At 42.1% G+C, this 20273-nt stretch overlaps 1 long non-coding RNA gene across 1 annotated transcript in view; it reads right to left on the reverse strand.

The window, feature by feature from the left end:
• Positions 1-5408: 5408 nt before the first annotated feature.
• The window catches only part of LOC141117801 (uncharacterized), a 33716-nt gene continuing 18851 nt past the window's right edge, over positions 5409-20273 (reverse strand). The window contains exons 3-4 of the long non-coding RNA XR_012237215.1: positions 9490-9578; positions 5409-5581 (exon numbers count right to left, since the gene is read on the reverse strand). This is a non-coding gene — a long non-coding RNA (uncharacterized lncRNA). The remainder of the gene's footprint in view (positions 5582-9489; positions 9579-20273) is intronic.

The following is a 20273-nucleotide window of genomic DNA, read 5'->3' on the forward strand; positions in this document are numbered from 1 at the left end:
TGCCTTAACAATTATTGAAGCAAGAGTAAAGATTAAAAACCCTGAGTTAGCAACTACAAAAACAAATATCTACAACAATGGCTGCTCCCATATTCAGGCCTGATTGGTTAAAATGTATGTAAACCCTTTTATGAAGAACGAAATAAACAGTGAGCAAAGAAAAGTGTACCACATCATAAATTATATCATAGGAAAGTTGTAAATATCTATAAATATAGATTTAAAGATACAATTTTTAAATTGGTTAAAAGAAAATTGTAACAATTGCTTGGTGACTATAAACCAATCAGCAAGTTTTTAAGTCATACATTAAAGTAGTATTAGGTATAGAGTTTGTCCACAGTTCCCAACATATGGAGACAATATCCCCTTAACTAATATTTGAATTCACCTCCGGTATTGCGATTGTACAAGACACTGTCTACGGAGTTCCATGATAAAGGGGGGCTTGAATTGTATTGAAACATTTATAATCTTCTTTTAACAATTAATGCACTGTTTTATATGTGTATATTTAAATAAAAAACTGTAATTTTATCTGCATATTTTGGTGTAATCCCTGGGCACCTCAAAAGTCCATATTAATACGTATACAGTATACAAATTTCCTATTTATTCCTATTACAAGGGATGTTTACATTCCTTGTAATAGGCATAAAAGTGACACAATTTTTTTTTTTAAAGAACAGTGTAAAAATAAAAAATAAAAGGTAAAATAAATAAGAAAAAAAATGTAAATGCTCCCTGTCCCACCGAGCTCACGTGCAGAAGCGAACACATATGTGAGTAGCGCCCGCATATGAAAACTATGTTCAAACCACACATGTGAGGCATCACCATGATCCTTAGAGCGAGAGCAATATTTCTAGGCCTGGACCTCCTCTGAAAACTCAAAACATGCAACCTGTAGAATTTTTTAAACGTTGCATATGGAGATTTTTAAGGGTAAATGTTTGTCGCCTTTCCATGAGCGGGAACTTTGAAGTATGACATGTTGGATATCAATTTACTTGGCATAACATCATCTTTCACAATATAAAAAAAAATTGGGCTATCTTTACTGTTGTCTTATTTTTTAATTCAAAAAGTGTATTTTTTCCAAAAAACGTGCGCTTGTAAGATTGCTGCGCAAATACGGTGTGACAGAAAGTATTGCAATGACCGTCATTTTATTCTTTAGGGTGTTAGAAAAAATTATATATAATGTTTGGGGGTTTTAAATAATTTTCTAGCAAAAAAAAAAATGATTTTAACTTGTAAACAACAAGTTTGAAAAATAGTCCCTGTCTTAAAGTGGTTAAACTTTTTTTATATGAATTTTTGTACAAATGTTTTTAAACAAAAAAACACTCCAAATTGTAATTCATTTAGGTAATAGTATTTGTTGCCATGTAATGTTCCAAATAGTGGGTTCCTGATTCATGTATATTACTGCATTTCATACAAAAATGTGTGTGTTCTCCCATTTGAAGGTATCAGTCAGTCAGTGCAATCAGCAACTTTGCTGAAAAGCTCCTTTAAGAAAATCAATTAGAGGACAAGACACATGGCGAATATGTTCTGGGTGTCACTTAAGCTGAATAGGTTTTGTTCAGTAACACACCCACTTTCAGTTCTATTCAGTGCCAGGACAAGGACATCTAGAGCCCATGATGAACATGCCAAACTGCGCCCCCTCAAGATGTATGAGAATTATGTATCAGCAAAAATCCCCCCCCTTCCTCCAAAAAACTGAGCATTAATCTGCATGCTTTCCCCCTAAGCATAAATACTCCCAATACAAATTCCCCCTCTTAGTACATATCTTTTCCCTCCCACTCCAAATCCCCCTCCCAGCACAAATCCCCCCCCCCCCCCCATCTAGCTCAAATCCTCTACCCCTAAAATTTCCCCTCCAAGTGCACATTCCGCCCCCCCACTCCAAATCCCCCCCCAATCCCCCCTCCTATAGCACTGATTTTCTTCCTACCATCCCCTCTCCTGACACAAATCTCTCTAAATCATCACTCTAATGCCCCGTACACACGGTCGGATTTTCCGACGGAAAATGATAGGACCTTGTTGTCGGAAATTCCGACCGTGTGTTTAAATTATATTAGGTTAATAATATATAATTGGTATATGAAACCCCAACTTCATCCAAAATCATTTTATTGTGTTTTAGATAAAGTGGGGGAAGGTTATTGCTTCTGCCAGGTGTTTATTGCTGTCTAGATCCATATTAGAGAATTCTATCGTCACTTCCTGTCATTTCTTCTATGGGTGTCACAGCAACAGAAAACAAGAAGAATCCTCCAAGGAGGATCACTGACAGAAGTAAACAGCTGACAAAAAATAGAATTGTTTGTCCAAAAAAAAAAAAAAACATGACTGCAGTTTGGCTTTAATGCTAATATATGAATCTAAGCATATTGCTGCATAAAATATTTGTACACTTTTTTTTTACATGTGGATAAAACTCTTGCTCAATAAAATGGTTTTATGACTAATAAAATTAAAATCAGCTCAATTAAGTTTGCATTTAGTTTTAGGTTAGTATAAACATCTTGAACTCCATCTGGGACACAGCACAAGGATGTAAAAGTACTTTTGAGGTCTAAGATGGTTCTCGGCTGAAAATAATTACATTTTTATTGCTACTAAGCAAGCACTGTACAAAGCAATAGCTAAAGAAGTCAGTGAAGAATAAAACTCTAAATAAAATGCATTAGCAGATAGATGTAAATATATCATTTGAAATAAAACATTTGAAAGTGAGCCAACAAGGTAGTGCACTTTCAGCATTTCAGCCATTCATAATTGGCAAGCATTAAAATAAAAGTTTCCCATTTCATAAGCTCGAATGGATGATTCCAGGCGTCAGTCTAATAATATTAACAATGATAAAAACCAAGAGTCTGATTTTATGTCTGCGTGGAAAAGCTTTACCTTATCTTCACTGGTGGAAGGAATGATCCATGAAATGCAGCTTTTGGCTCTAAAAAAATGAACAGTGGGCAAAAAGGGCTTTAAAGGTATTTAAAGATGACCTAGCCTCTGAACTTCCCGACCATCACTTCTCTCCCAATAAAGTACATAAATAACTAACCCATGACACAGTAATGGAGTTTGATTGTTATAGTAGGCTTTTACTAACAAAAACTGTATAAATAACAAACTAAATCAAATACAATATGAACTGGGGCCAAGGTCCTTTAAAGGCACTAAAGAGCTCTGCATATCTGCAAAAACCCATAAGATAGGCCTTTGGTGATGGAAGGAGATGGTAATTCTGGCAGACCAGCAAACTTCCTGGATTCCCTGCATGCTTTGCGTCTTCTCCTCTGTTCATTCCTCTGCTGTTTACTTTTTCATTTCTAAGGACTACATATCCCATGGTATCATGCTGCTTGCAAGTTGTGATTCCTGTACTGACCCCACCTCCTTAAACGCCTCCTCTCAGCACCTCTGTAGATCAGAAGGCAGGCTCTGTGAAATGTGTTACATAATAGTGCTTACTCCAGGGCATAGTGAATACCGTACATGTTACAGAATTCAAGGAAGTAAATGTATGGGGACCTTCACTAAGTACTCTTACAAACTTCAAGATCATTCAGATCAGTAGGTGTAGGCTAGAAATCATTGAAATACAATGTGGAATTGGATATATTGGATATAATTTTAAATTTTAACCATTTCAACTCTTGTATTGTTATTCCCTCTATGGACCAGAGTAATTTTTACATTTCCACTATAGGCCTGTTTATTTGGAAACAACATTACAATTACTAAAGGTAATAAATGATCAAACTAGGCATTCCTTTGGCAATTATTTTATTCTCTATGTAATATAAAGAAAAAAAAATGCATAAATAAATAAATAAATAACATGTTTTATTTTTCTATTTTGACTAGTGTTAGTTTATCAAAAGTAGTTACAATGCAAATAAAAAGTGTATATTTTATTCTTTCATTTGTTGTTGTTTAACCACTTCCCTATCGTGCATAGTCATATGACGGCGGCAGGAACCCTTTGTCCCTCTGGGCCGCCGTCATATGACGTCTTTTACTTTCTGAGCCTCTAGGTTGTGCGCACCCACCGCGTCACCAGGCACCCGATGCGCGTGCCCGGAGGCCGCGATGTCCACTGGGCACCCGCGATTGCCGTTAACACAACAGGACCGTGGATCTGTGTGTGTAAACACACAGATCCATGTCCTGTCAGAGGAGAGGAGACCGATGGTGTGTTCCCAGTACAGAGGAACACCAATCGGTCTCCTCCCCTTGTGAGTCCCCTCCCCCTGCAGTTAGAATCACTCCCTAGGATACACATTTAACCCCTTCCTCGTCCCCTAGTATTCACTCCTTCCCTGCCAGTCACATTTACACAGTAATCAGTGCATTTTTTATAGCTCTGATCGTTGTATAAATGTGAATGGTCTCAAAATAGTGTCAAAAGTGTTCGAAGTGTCCACCGCAATATCACAGTCATGATAAAAATTGCAGATCACTGCCATTACTAGTAAAAAAAAAAAAATAACAATAAAAATGCCATAAATTTATCCCCTATTTTGTAGACGCTATAACTTTTGCGCAAACCAATCAATATACGCTTATTGCGATTTTTTTTTCACCAAATATATGTAGAAGGATACATATCGGCCTAAACTGAGGAAAACAATGGTCTTTGTTTTTTTAATGGGATATTTATTATATCAAAAAGTAAAAAATATTGTGTTTTTTTCAAAATTGTTGCTCTTTTTTTGTTTATAGCGCAAAAAATAAAAACCGCAGAGGTAATCAAATACCACCAAAAGAAAGCTTTATTTGGGGAGGAAAACAATTATCAAAATTTCATATGAGTACAGTGTTGCATGACCGCGCAATTGTCATTCAAAGTGTAACAGCGCTGAAAGCCGAAAATTGGTCTGGGCAGGAAGGGGTGAAAATGCCTGAGATTGAAGTGGTTAAAATTTACACTAAAATTCTTTGAAAATAAAATGTCTTTTATTCCATTGTATGTATATTTTTTTCTGCAATACAAAAAAAAAGACAAACAAAGTAATTGTAAAAAATAAATAATGATAGTAAAGTAATATTAAACAAAAAAAATAAATCAGCAGAAAAAGAATAGCAAAGGGGAGAAGGGGTGAACATAGTTCATTATGGTTAACTAACAATGAATAAGGTTTTTAATAGGAATACATTTATGTAAAAAAAATCTTACTTGCAAGTTTTTTGTTTTTTTAACTGATGTCATATGCAGATTTAAAATCACTGCCTCTGCTGAAAGTCTATTCCAAGCATCAACTACCCTTTAATTCCAAGCAACAACTACCCTTAAATGTAGTGTTATTATTTTAAAGGGATATAGGGGAATTTTATGGGATTTTTAAGATGCAAAAATAAGGAACAGTGATCTCAAGAGATAATGTAAAAAGTTTTATTTAAAGACAAATAAAAAATTGTTAAAAAAAACAATTATGGCATGTACATAAGATACAGTTTTATGGATACAGCACTTTTGAATGAAGTTCCCAACATGTTTCGCCCATATTCCTGGCTTCTTCAAGGGATGCTGTCCATTTGAGGTACAAGCCTTCTATTAAAGAAAATATACATATAATAATCATATAAAAAATCCTGATATAAGAAATATATAATATACATACATTTATTTATTCACTCATTTTGGGTATTGATTTCTCGATACATGTAGATATTTATACATATGTGCACATTCAATTTGACGACATCCTTACTCACCCTGGTCTCCTGAAATATTGTATACTATGATCAAGTAAATATATGGGTCAAGATGTCTGCCAGCGTCATGGGGACCAAGAGCTATAGGTGACCATAGGGAGCATTCAAGGGCCAGCTACAATAACATAGCGGGTAATAAAATTAGTTTATGTATCACAAAATGTGGAATAAATCTCCAACAACAAAAAATTAAAAATTAAATAAATAAAAAAGGAGGTCAACTTACAAAACAAAGTTTTGCAAAAGACGCAATACCCAGGGACACAGACTCGCTGCACAGCAGGATACTTATATTTAAAGCTTCAAAAGCCAAGAAGAAACAAAAAGGACTTCAGATACACATAATAAAAAGGGATTAGATCACTAGACTATCACTAGACTATCCCATGAATACAAAAGTAATACTACAAAAAGAAAGGGGAGAAAAGGGTGGGACCCCAAAGCACCCTCCCCATGTTGAGGGCATGTGACGCTCACTCTCCCCCTATCCTGTCCTCCAGGCTGCATGCTCTGGTAAGGGTCTGGTATGAATTTTGGGGGACCCCACGCCAATTTTTTTTTAATGTTGGCGTGAACCTCCCCTTAAAATCCACACCAGACCCGAAGGGCCTGGTATGGATTTTTGGGGGGGACCCCACACTGTTTTTTTTTTTTAATTTTGGCGTGGACCTCCCCTTAAAATCCATACCAGACCCAAAGGGCCTGATTTCTATCTATATTCTAGGGAGCCGGTGATACATTACAGCCGCAAGCAATTTTAAATTAAATTTTTTCCTTTAGAAATTTAATTTTGCTGCAGCACTGTAAAACACATCACACAGATGCACTTTACAGGCAGACTAAGGGGGCCCATCCCTATAATTGAATGTAACAACCCGACGGGCTGGTTGTACCCAAGTTAATCAATGGATTGACTTGGGTACAATCAGCCTGCCCATACGTGGTTTGAATCTTGGGTGGTCCCTGCTGAATTGGCCAAATTTAATTTCGATCCATGTATGGCCGGCTTTAGTGTAGTCTCGCACTTATACTGCAGTTACACTATCAGTATGTTTTTTGGTGGAACATTGAACTCCCAAATATAATCCACCCACACACTGGGAGCTTAAGTGCCATGTAAGTATTTGCCTTTTGTGAAAAACATAGCTATAATTTAAATTATCACAGAACGATCCAGCTAAAACTAGCCTCCCAATCTTGCACAGTGCTATAAAGCAAATTCTTTTATTGAAAATGAGAATTCCATTTTTCTTTTGTGTTGTTTTCATCCGATGCGCACTTCTTACTTGTGGCTCTTTTTCATTAAACGTCTGTTTAATTAGTAAATGCAGTGTGCATATATTGGGGTCACGTGGACCCCTCCACTTTATTCATTCTACCCCCACGACTCATTGAGCCTGTGATCCTTTTGCACATGCATCCCTGACATCACTTTGTCAATAAGTGGCTTATTTTCCACTTATGTGCTTTGGTAGGCACGTAAACGCACAATAAGCCACCTATTGATAATATTGTGGGAGGAAACAGCATGATTGATGTCAAGGATGCCAGCCCAGTAAGCTAACATTTTTGCAGTCCATCCCAGGAGTGCACTGAGGAGGGAGTGGTGCCATGTAGAGCGAATGTACTCACCCTCTTAAAGCAAATTGTTGCAAGGGAGAATACTAATATATTTTTCAAGATGTGTGGTCTGCAGATGTCATTAAAAGGGAAACAGATTAATCCAAACGATGGTATGGAATATGTTTTTTCTTATTTTTTTTTTATTTGAGCTTAGTGTTACTTTAAATGTAAAGGTAGAATTAAAAAGAGGGAGATTTTTCAGTCCATATAGCTTGACTTCATTGCGCAAGGAAGCTATTTCCCTCTTTTTCCCTCTGATCGATCCTCCAGTTCTTGGCCATATGCTAAGAAGTTCAACTATGAATTACAAATTTTGGAAAAGCACTGTGCAAAATGCCTGTGGCAAACATACTACACCTTCCTGCAATTTAAATGTTAGCATACTGAAGTGAAAGAATATATGAAAGTTTACCATTACATAGGGAACATATTTCCTTTATGCAATCATACAAATGGTTATATTTATAGTCTGCAATCCGTGAATTCAGAAATGATGCTTTCATGAAAGCCCCCAATGCCATTCTAAAAAAAAAATGACTAAAGTAACACTATTATATTCTTGTTCCACACTGCAGTTTACACGCAACAACAATTTTATCCATGAAGTAATTTATCAGAATACTAAAACGGGTGAATAATATGTCAGAAATACTATAACCCACTGCCTGGCTGTATCCCTCCATTAACATACACAACTTTGAAATCAACACTTGGGTCACTTAGTGCACCACACTAGACAACTTTAGGTTTCCATGTGGCCAGACCAACCACTTATATGTTTGATCAGAAGTCTCTTTGTCAAAAATGTCTGGCAGTCTTGAAATATGAGTGTGAAATTTCAAGTGCTAGCATGTCTGAAGGTGTGTGTGGCATTTAACACCCCTTTTTCTGATATTGCAGCCTGGCAATAAAACAGAGATAAATGATTGTAGAACAATTTCCTCTACGGACATCATTTAAATTTGGCATGTGCATCTAGGAAATGTGCTTCTGATCTCATGGCAAGATTTTATCATCTACATTATGTTCTGCGACCAATAGATCTAGGCAATACATTGAGTGATATTACCTTTTTGCAATGCATTTTTTTTCACTTTCACACAATTTTTCCCACTGACACCAATAATGGGACACAATTTCTCCCACTGTCACCAACAATGGAGAACAATTCCTCTCATTGACACCAAGGGGGAGGCGTGATTCCTCCTCCTACTGACCACAGGTGCTATGTAATTTACTTACTCCCATGGACCACCAAGTCCTAGACATTGGGGTTCATTTACTAAAACAGGTTAATGCAAAATCTGGTGCAGCTCTGTATAGACACCAAACAGCTTCCAGGTTTTTTGTCAAAGCTTGATTGAACTAGCTGAAGTTAGAAACTGATTGGCTACCATGTACAGCTGAACCAGATTTTGCACTCTCCAATTTTAGTAAATCAACCCCATTGTCTACTCCCACTAATGCTGGGGCATTTTCTATTCCCCCCTAGCCACAGGCTGCCCTCCCTAAAGTCTAAAGGGCAGTAAACTGGCCCTCTCTTTAGAAAGTTTGGAGACCCTGGTCTAATCAATTCATATAAAAACTGGAAAGATAGTGCCATGCCTAAAGGTTTTTAAAGAGATTGTAAAGTCTCAACGTTTTTCACTTTAATACATTCTATGCATTAAGGTGAAAAACCTTCTTTACTGAAGCTCTCCCCCCTTTTTCTTACCCGAGCCCATTCATTCCATCGCCGCGCACGAGCAATTGACTCCCACTGCTGTAAATCAAGTCCAGAGACACGGGAGCAGGGGGCGCAACCGAGTCCCACTGTCTGTGGCAATGCGGCTTTCCCTGGGGGCACCCAAGGAAGGGGAGGAGCCAGGAGCGCCGGCGGGACACCCCAGAAGAGGAGGATCAGGGCTGCTCTGTGCAAAACCCTTGTACAGAGCAGGTAAGTATAACATGTTTGTTATTTTTATTTTAAAAAATCTGAACCTTTACAACCCCTTTAGGCACTGAAAAGTTTCTATCTGTAAAGATGATGAAGAGGAAGATTCTCCAAATGTGAACTCTAACCTGGACACTATAGGAGATGAAGGCGGAGCCTATGCCCCACGTATTGCAAAAGCTCCTTACCTGTTTTCCGCCAGGATGCTTGCCATGTCACTTATGCATCCAGGAAACTGAAATGCCAACCACAGGTCACAGAAGTATACACTGGGCCCCTGTAATAGAGTTTGCATTAAACAGATCCATTCAGTGTATTTCTTTTTTCTTATTTAATATGTGCTCTTGTTTTTATTGCTCTGTATCAGGGTACACTTCTCTCTTCCTACTCCGGTACATTAGGGATATAGTAACAAACCAGAATTAGAAAACGGGGGCTTGGCCTGGACGGAGAACTAGATGGATGCCTGAGTCCTGAGCTCCTGTAACCTGGGGACCGTGGTTTGCTACTTGGGGAGCGTGCAGCACTAAAAGCGCCATGAATAGAGCGACCAGGAGCTCCTCCACCTCCCGTACACCCGCCGATACCGGGACACAACTGAGTCGCAATATACTGGAGCTGTTCCGGACACAGCGCCAGCTGACACACGCGGCCTCACAGACGGCCTTACAGGCCCAAGCACCGGACTCGCCTGAAACAGCGTCCGCTTCTCAGATGTCCGGAGCAGAGACACCCTCATGCACCCTCATGCAGACCCAGCCGCCCAGCCTGCTAGACCTGGAGAAGTTTGACACTGACATCAAGAGCACAGTGACAGCTGCCATTGCCGACCTCCGCTCAGACTTTCAAGACCTACAGACTTTCTGTGACCAGCTTGATCTTCCCCGTATTGATCTTTCAGAATGGTACTCTTTCTACTACCTGACGGAACCATGGATTCCTGTGTCTCTCAACCCGTCACCGAAAGCGCAGTGACAAAGACCGAGAAGACATCGGGACGTGCCACCTTCGCCTAACAACCGATCTTCACGCAGAGATATATACCAACATAACCCTGGATCCCCGTCTTCACCACCAGCTAGAAGAGATCGCATGGAGGCCTAACAAGTAACACTTTTCAGCTTATTTTGAATCAGCCTATGTCATGTGCCTGCCCCTCGCCATCTGCTCCCACGCCTGTTTTTTCTTCCCCCTTTTTTTTTTTTCTGCGCTTGTTTTTATTTTTGTTAAAGCCTAGCTGACACGGTGACATCCTCACCAGATGGAGTGAATGACCCACGAGCTCGCACTTCCTCCTGCCTGCCAATCTCCTGGACTCAATGATGGCTGCTTGGTCAAGCGGTATATCCCCGCACAGAACAACCTCACTGGAAAGGCAAGGTAGGGGGAGCTGTGCATACATGACCTCCTAGTCTATATGCCCTACTGGGCCTTATCCTTTATCCTTCCCTCTTCCTCCATGCCTAGACCACCACAGTGATTCTTTTGACTCTCATTGACTCATCTAGATCCTTACACTTCATCCCGGAGCTTGGGAAGGAGGTTTGCTGGCTTGCCGACTTGCTGCTGCAGTACCGGTCATACCTTACCTCCAAATGCAATAAGGTGGACCTCCCAACTCCAATACACTGGTTCCTTACCTCGAGGTCTTTAATATGCCCCCAGTTGGCTTAACCATCACCCATACACTTGAAAGTGGCTCTGAATACCGCCTTAAGTTGAGGACCTTGGACTAAATTTAAGTAGCCTGCTTTGGGTAACCAACATTAGGTAGAATGGGAGGCACTGAATACAATTATAAGGTTGTGTGTTGATGCACCTCTACATACAATGTGTGTAACCCCCTTTGCACTAAACCATACATATGGAAATACATGCATACTCTCCGGGGTACTTAACCAGTCTGCATTAAGTGGGAGGAGGGCTGGGAATGAACCCCTTACCCTTTCTGTTCGAACAAACTGCAGTACCATGACTCCATGCCTAGTCTACTCCATCTGGAATTTTAAACATCACAAGGAATCCCTTGTGGTGTGTGGCAAAAGATTGTCCCCCTTGAAAAATTGACCCTGAATTAAACTTTTATTATTGATTCCGTGTGGGGAGAGTATGCGTGGGATCCCATACACCCCTCATATCTTCCCAGGCTGTAGTCCACGTGCTATATTTTATGTTTTATATGTTTGCATACGGGTGGCAAATGGTGCACCATACACCTTCATTGGTGACTGACGCGTGGAGTACTCCGGGTTTCTGTGACTGCCCTTCTTCCCTTTTCGTGCCTACTTTGTCCGGTTCCGTTTCAGGACCAACCGGGGATCTTCTCTCTTTAGACCCTCTTAAACACTCCGGATTCTCGGGGACTACACGCGCACCCTCCTCGCAACCAGACCACATCCGATAGTAGCAATAATAAATATTTAATAAATATCTTCTAACTATTGCTGAACCTTGGTGGTTCTGACTTAATGGACACAGCCGCTCTTTATGGGATGCGGGCAGCAGAACCCTAGCGATACAGATTATTTATTGTAATGTTCCCTTCCCTCCCCCGCCCCCCCCCCCCCTTTTTTTTTTGTTTTTTTTGTTTTGTTTTTTGTTCCCCCCCTCCCCTTTTTTTTTTTTTGGTATGGTGAATTATGGGGCAAGTCCTATCCAAATAGACAAAGAGTCTTCCAGTTTAAATAGACTTTAGGTCAATTAGACACTGATTTTTCCAGAGGCTTTTGAAGGTGCCAAACGTTGCCTAGGTTTAGGAGAGGTCAGCATTCCAATAGCTATACACGCTGTTTCTGGTTATATGTTATATGCTATATGCTAACTGTTTACTTGTTAAGTTAATGTATCTGGTTGAAATGCTCAATTACAAACTGTTGTGGCTCTCCAAGGCCATTCTTTTAAACTTCATACACTGCTCCTTCCCCACGGTCCCCAGTTTGCGGAAGCACCTGTGGTTTTCCCCTTTATACCTATGTCCCCACACAGCGGTCTCCTTTGGATTCCCGCTGACTTACCAGCTTTCCCCTCTATAGGTGGAATAGTATATCTATCTCCACCTCTAGTATATCACTAAATCTCGTGTCTCCCCTCAATTACACCTTCTTCTTGTTGTCCCCCACCATCTCTCCCTAGTCTTTCCTCTTTCCCCCCCCCCTTTATTTTTTTTTTTATTTAACCTTTCCTTTTTTCTGTGCCCCAACTGCTCTGTTTTTCCCCTCCGCACTTACCCCTATTGTGGAAGAGGGCTCATTCCCCCCTACTCTGGGTACTCCCCCCCTCCCCCCGACTGACCGAGTTCTGCCTGCACTGATCTGCTGAGGGTCCACTACTGTCTTACCTTCCCTAACCACTTTCACGGGAAAGACCATGGCTCCGGCTCCTTCCCTAACGATGAAGTGTGTGTCATTGAATGTTAAGGGCCTTAATCTCCCAGAAAAGAGGTCTCAGATTCTGAACTCCCTTACCAAACACAAGGCTCAAATCATTTTCCTTCAAGAAACGCACTTCCGCTCTGATGCGGTTCCTAAACTATCTAATCATATCTATCGAACAGCACTGCATTCCACCAACCCTGTAGCAAAAACTAAGGGTGTTTCGATCTTAATCTCCAGACATGCCAACTTCCACCAGACTGACTCACTTATTGACCCAGAAGCCAGATACATTTTTATCAAAGGTACATACGTCTCGAAACCAATTACATTAGCTAACATCTACTGCCCCAATGAACACCATGTTTCTTTCTTCAGAAAAATATGCGACCTGCTCTCGACTTTTCAGTCAGGTTTGGTTCTGCTGGGAGGTGATTTTAACGCCCCGCTGAACCCTGTCCTGGACTCTTCGTCGGGAGCCTCTACCCTACCATATCGAGCCCTCCGGCAAATCAAAATGCAACTCCAAAACCTGACGCTCCATGACACTTGGTGTACCATGTACCCCTCCGTGAGGGACTACACTTTTTACTCTGCACCCCATGGCAAATATTCAAGAATTGACTATTTCTTTCTCTCTCAAACGGATCTAACCCTACTCCAACGAACAACCATAGAGCCTATCCGACCATCATTCTATCACAATCACCCTTTCTTACCCTGAATCTAACGCAAGAACCAAAACATGGAGACTGAACCCCTCCTTATTCAATGACCCAATGATGGTAGAACACTTGAAAACCTGTATAGACCTTTATTTCAAGGAAAACACTACCCCAGATGTCTCCACGGTTTCCCTCTGGGAAGCGCATAAATGTGTAATGCGTGGCGAACTTATTACACTCGCTGGGTAAGCCAAAAGGTTACACCAAGAAAACATAACCTCTTTGATCACGAAGATCAAAAAGTTAGAAACGGCCCACAAACAGTCGCACGCTCAATTCACCTTACAAGAATTATTGCATGCCCGATCGCTTCTTTTGGAGGAATTAGGTAAACAAACTAGGAGACGTTATGTCCTTGGCCAAAGAGTTTTCTATGAGTATGGTAACAAATGCGGGTGTCTTTTGATCCGTACGATCCAAGCCTCTAGAACCTCATCTACAGTTCATCATTTGCGAAATGCTCATGGATTACTCTTACCCAGGAACAATGATATAGCGAAGGAATTTGAGAGTTTTTATGCTAGGCTTTACAACCTACACCAAAATCGCCCAGGAACACCCTCGTCAGTCACACGGGTCGACCGCATTAGAGAGTTTCTCACGCAATACTCTCCAAAACAAATATCCTCCCAACAAGCTCAGGACATGGAGATACCTCTTACAAAAGGGGAACTAGAGCTGGCAATTAAACAGATGAAAACTGGCAAGAGCCCAGGCGGCTTCACTCTCCAATACAAGACATTCCTAGACTCCTAGTACTACAAGACATTCCTAGACTCCCTTGCCCCGAAACTTCTCTCCACCTTTAATACTTTTTCGGACCCCCAGATAGTGCCAGAAGGAATGCTTATGGCTCACATAGCTTTAATCCCTAAGGAAGGTAAGGACCCCACCCAAGTCTCAAACTATAGGCCCATATCGCTACTAAATGTAGATATCAAAATATACGCAAAAATCCTGGCCAACAGATTGCTCCCTTTGATTCCCGAACGTATTTCTCCAGATCAGGTGGGATTTGTCCCTGGAAGGGAAGCCAGGGATAACACTATCCGTACCCTGAATCTCCACCATTGGCTCACATCTTCTAAGTCACAAGGGTTCTTCCTCTCTCTTGATGCCGAGAAGGCGTTTGACAGAGTGGCCTGGGATTATATGCGGGAGGTGCTGGTTGCTGTTGGCCTGGCGCCTCGCATGCTCTCACATGTACTAGCCCTGTATTCGAATCCCTCCGCCAAGGTAAAGGTTAATAGCCACCTGTCAAACGCCTTCTCCATCAGCAATGGAACACGCCAGGGATGTCCCTTATCCCCCCTAATTTATATTCTGACGCTGGAGCCCCTCCTCAACAAAATAAGATCCAACCCTGACATTGGAGGTCTGACTGTCGGTGGAAGGGAATTCAAGGTTGCAGCCTTCGCAGACAACATTCTTCTATCCCTGAGCTCGCCCCGCATCTCATTGCCCAATCTACTGAAAGATCTTGAGTTTTTTGGCACTTTATCCAATCTCAAGATCAGTCACTCAAAATCATATGATTTGAATGTAACTCTTCCCGCTCAGGAGGTAATCCACTGTCGTGATGCCTTTCCTTTCCGATGGGAAGAGGAGGCGATCTCTTATTTGGGAATCAAAATTACAATGCGGCTGTCGGACCTCTATATGTCTAATTTCCACATAGCTCTCACCAAAATTCAAAATCATTTTAAGGAGTGGATCGGCTTGAACGTCTCCTGGTTTGGCCGTTCGGCGTTAATTAAAATGATCATTCTGCCAAGATTACTTTATCTCATGCAAACCATCCCTATCCACCATCCTCCGGCCTTTTTTGCAGCTTATCGCAAAGTCTGTTCCACTTTTATATGAAAAAACTCTCCACCTCGCATAAAATATTCTTGCCTAACGACGCAGAAAAAGAATGGGGGTATTGGCCTTCCAGACTTATATAGATATTACCTGGCATGTCACCTGACTAGATTAGTAGATTGGAACATACACAGTACCAAAAAGATCTGGGTAGCCCTGGAAAAATCACTTATACCAAGTCCTCTACACTTACTTCCCTGGCTGTCTCACAAACCCTGGTCACAGAAGATCGTATCTCACCCCCTGATCTACCCTTCCTTGCTGGCCTTTAGAGGAGCAATGAAATCGGGGTTGTCTGCCTCAGTACCAGGTCCCCTAACTTCCCTAAGAGAAAACCCAGACTTTCCCCCGGGTATTTCCTGCGCCTATTTGCTACGCGAATGGCCACATGACGACGTCTTAACCCTTCACTTTTTCTCAGAGGGGTCCCCTCTCCCATATGAAAGACTAATTAACATGTCCAAGACTGCCTCTTTTCCCTTTTGGTCATATCGACAAATCCGCCACTTTCGCTCAACTCAACCACACCAATCTTGTTGGACCAAACAACTCACTCCTTTTGAATCCCTTTGCCACTACAAAACACAACAAAGGCACCTAATTTCCACCATCTACGCCCTTCTTTCATCTGCAATAACCTCTCTCCCGGCATCTTCACAGATGGCCTGGGACAAAGACTTTCAAACACCCCTCTCTACGGAAATATGGGACACTATCTACGAATACGCACACAAATGCTCACTAAATGTGGCCATCCAAGAAAATGGCTACAAAATTGCCACAAGATGGTATAGGACCCCCTCTCGGCTTCACAAATTTTCCCCCTCTATCCCTAACACATGCTGGAGGTGTGGCAAACAGGAAGGGACGATGCTCCACATATGGTGGGACTGCGAACGCATTCAACCCTTCTGGAGGGAAGTCAGTGAAATCATTTCACATATCACTACAGATACCCTGGACTACACCCCCGCACAATTTCTTTTACATCACACCTCTTTATCCAAAAAAACATACTATAAGTCTCTGGCTATGCATTTGGTGAACACCGCCAAATTATGCATCCCAGTGCATTGGCGTTCCACACACACCCCGTCGATTGGAGAGTGGTACAGGAGAATTTCTAAAATAAAAGAGATGGAAGAATTGATCCATATTTCACAAGAAAGAACACATAAATTCTCTTTCACTTGGGCGTGCTGGAATCACTTTGTGACTACTGAACGCTATCGCCAGCATGTACTGTAAAAGGTGGTACGTGAACTCTAACCCTAACTGTGGACTCTCGTCGGTGGGTGGGATGTGGGGGGGAGTGGGCCCTCCGAGGGGTGTGTTCTATGACAACTGCTCGAGCTCCCCCCTTCTTCTCTGACTCCTTCCTCCTTATTCCCTTTTTTTTTTTTTTTCCTTGTTGTCCCTCTCTCCCTTCCTGCTTTATCTTTCTGACCCTACCCTTTTTGCCCTTTACTCCCCTTCCTCTCTTATACCCCATGTTCTTTCTCCCTAACTTCGGCCTCCTACTTGGTAGCAGATCTTTATAACCTTGTCTTAACATGGCCCTACATAGATGCTAGCAAGGGTACTTCATTCAAGAGAAATGATCTGGGACCAGCCGTATCAGCTATCTCCTTGCCTTGAGTGGTCTTAACTGCTCGGGGGGGGGGGGGAGGGGAGGGGAAATATGAATAATGAACCTCCACCCCACATCTACTACATTATGCATATCTGGCTGTGTTGCCGGTACTTTATTATCATAACCTATATTGGATGTACCCTGCATTTCTTTTGCTTCCATACCCTGCCTGTTAATTGTATTTCCGTGTCATTTGATTTGAATTGTAACCTGCTCTTTTAATACTAAATAAAATCTTTATGGAAAAAAAAAAAAGAATTAGAAAACACTAAAAATTTAGAAATGTACATATATTTTGGGGTGTTGTAACTTATATTTAAAGCCACTCTAAAATGTATATTTAAAATCATTGATGGTTACCAAGTTTACCCAACTGACAAAGAATGGCAGGTAAAATCCACATCTGATGCTCCAATTGTTAGCTGTTTAATTCACCTGGCTACACAATTGGAAGTCCAGGGAAATGATAGAGACTTGAGTACAGTGAGCAGGGAAGACCATTTTTGAGAAATAATGGTAGACAGCTGGTGTCTTTATCTTTCCAGCTGGAAGATTGGAGACTGTGAAAGGAAGTACGGGTGAAGCTGTCCAGGCAAGATAATGGTTCCATCTTCTCTTTTATATATCCTGTAGCCCCTAGCAGCAGATGTTAATTATGGTGGTTTTTGGATGAAAAGTATTATTACTGTTGGCCACTGTACTTGTCCCTTAGGACAATGTCATGACATGATGTATTTTCTGTTTGAGACCTTAAGTTTGCAAATGTTTACATGGACAACCACAGCTTAAATTAAAACCAAAGGCAAAACTTTTTTTAGTTTTGGATAGAGTAGAGAGTAATTAGAACACAGTTATATTGCTTATAAAACAAAAAGAGATATACCGCGCTAAATTGGAAAACTAAACTAAGATAGACTGCTGCGAATAACCATGTGATATTAACAAGGCAAAATAAACCCAAAATAACAATCGGGCTAATCAGTAAATAAGTACTAACCACACTAATGCCCTGTACACACAATAGGATTTTCCGACAACAAAATCCTGGATTTATTTCCGACCGATGTTGGCTCAAACTTGTTTTGCATACACACGGTCACACAAATGTTGTCGGAAATTCTGAACGTCAAGAACGCGGTGACGAGGGGGCGTGGTCTGGACATGGCCGAGTAGAGATGTGTTTTCACAGAGCTCCTGGCCACTTCTCACCCATCCTGACATAAATTGCTCTCCCTTACAGTATGCTCTCATCCAAGAAGCGGACTTACAGGCGGAACAAAAAGAGAACCAGCCTGGCTACCAATACTCCTGTTGCAGGAGATTTTCAGAGACTTTTTTGGAGATCTCGGTCCAGCTCCCCAGAACTCAAGATGGTGGGGCCTCGTGGCTCACACTCGCAGACCCCAGACCTCATGGTGGATCCAATATCTTCAGAGGGGTCCCGGAGCCCTGTAATATATCCTAGCTCTCCTATGGTTCCTGCTACGGACACGGGAAACACTACACATCTACCGGTCACTTATGGAGCTGACGCGGAGCTGAAGGCCATTCTGCAGGCTCTCCCGACGAGTCCGTCTCTCTCCGGGTCGCTGAACGCAACAAGAGTGCAGGCCCCACAACCACAGAGGCCGCAAAGAAGTGGACATCGCCCCTGCTCTCTGTCTCAGGATGAGAATTGGGAAACATGAGTAGCTGCAGCTGTCTCCCTCACACCATTACTAAGATTCCTATGGCCCAATTAAACCCCCCTCGCCCCTGCACGCCTTTATTCCCACGTTTGGAATACCGTTATATTCAGCCTTGATACCCGTCTCCTTGATACAGATGACTGCTGATGATCCCCCCTGCTTCTTTTTCTCAGCTCAATTGACCCTTTGTGATTCTGACACCCGGCTCACCCCACACTGTTGAGATTGCAGCGTGCGTTGACTACGCTTTACAAAGCCCGCACTCACATCCCCACAAACAGTTGGAGATGAGGAGGCCCCTCTCCTGCTTCACATAACCATCCATGGCTGCTCCCAGAGAAGTGAGACTTTATCTCCTACAGTGGAAGGGAACTTTCTGCCATACTTGTATTTCCTGAAGGGCACCAGTGGACATGAGATATACTCCAGAACGCTGTTCTCACCGACTCTCCTGATGGTATCTCCCTTCTCCTCAGTAATGAGGATTGCACGATGGCTGTTTTAGGTTATGTGATAATTTGTTTACCAATGTGGATAGCCTCCAGAGTAAGGGCAGATATTTAAGTGAGCCCATTGTGCCAGCTTACAGGGTTCATTGGTGGGGGGTATGGGTGACATGAGGGGACTATTTAGTTCTAAGCCTAAGCAAGGGAGTCTAGTTTATTATGTTTTTTGGAAGTTCATAGGATGCTCACCTACTGCGCTGCGCCTCCGGAATGTCACTGGTTGTCGTGAAGCGCAGAGATGAGCAGCCAGCTGGTTCTCATTAGAGATATTTGTTCGTAAATGACCAAAGTTATTAACACCTATTCATTTAGTTTTATGTTATTATTTTTTGCTTCTAATACACTGCCGGGGTGGGAGACCCGGGTCCTCATTTACAGGTTATTGACCACCCACACCCCACGTAGGCCACTGTATGCATCCGGGGCTCCGGTTTTGTATACTCATTAAGTTTATAAAACTTATCCGGTTAGTTTGAACCCCCTGTGGTGACAAATAGGTTGGACTTTCCCAGCCTTGGTCCCCATATTTCTCCCCCTCCCCCCCACATTTACCCCCTATTCTTCTCACTCCCTATCTCCCCCCCCCTTCTTTCACAACCTTTGTGAGATTCTTGACTGCTTACCTTTTCTGTTCTAAGACATGGCGGTAGACTTCATCAAAGTGACCTCTCTTAACGCTAGGGGTTTAAATACCCCTGAGAAGAGACGTATTGTCAGGTCCCACACTTACCAGACAGGTGAGTCCGCTTGGGCAGAGGGTAGGCTCCCTTACGTATCTGATTCGGGGCCCCTGATAGAGTAAACAGGAAGCCCACGAATGCGGAGTGGTATGAGGGCCTGATGTGGAGTCCTGGAACAGGGTGGTTTTACAGGCAACTGGTAGAGCTTCAGGAAGGCTGGAACTGATGCTGAGCAGGAGCTTATCAGGCTGGTCACACACAGGCAGAGGTCGGCAGCAAGCTGGCAGCAACAGTACAAGTGGAGCAGGCAGTAACAAGGTCAAACAAGCCGGGGTCGGGTTCAGGCAGCAATCAAGGGAGGTCCAAAGGCAAGCCGGGTCACAACGGGTCAAACTTCAGGAATACAGGAACACAGAGAGGATCACAGGAACGAGACACAGAGCTGTTGATCAGGCAGCATCGAACAGGGACAGAGGCAGACTTAAATAGGCTGATTGGCGCCAAAA

This window comes from Aquarana catesbeiana, linkage group LG01 (genome assembly GCF_042186555.1).
Source record: "Aquarana catesbeiana isolate 2022-GZ linkage group LG01, ASM4218655v1, whole genome shotgun sequence".
NCBI lineage: Eukaryota > Metazoa > Chordata > Amphibia > Anura > Ranidae > Aquarana > Aquarana catesbeiana.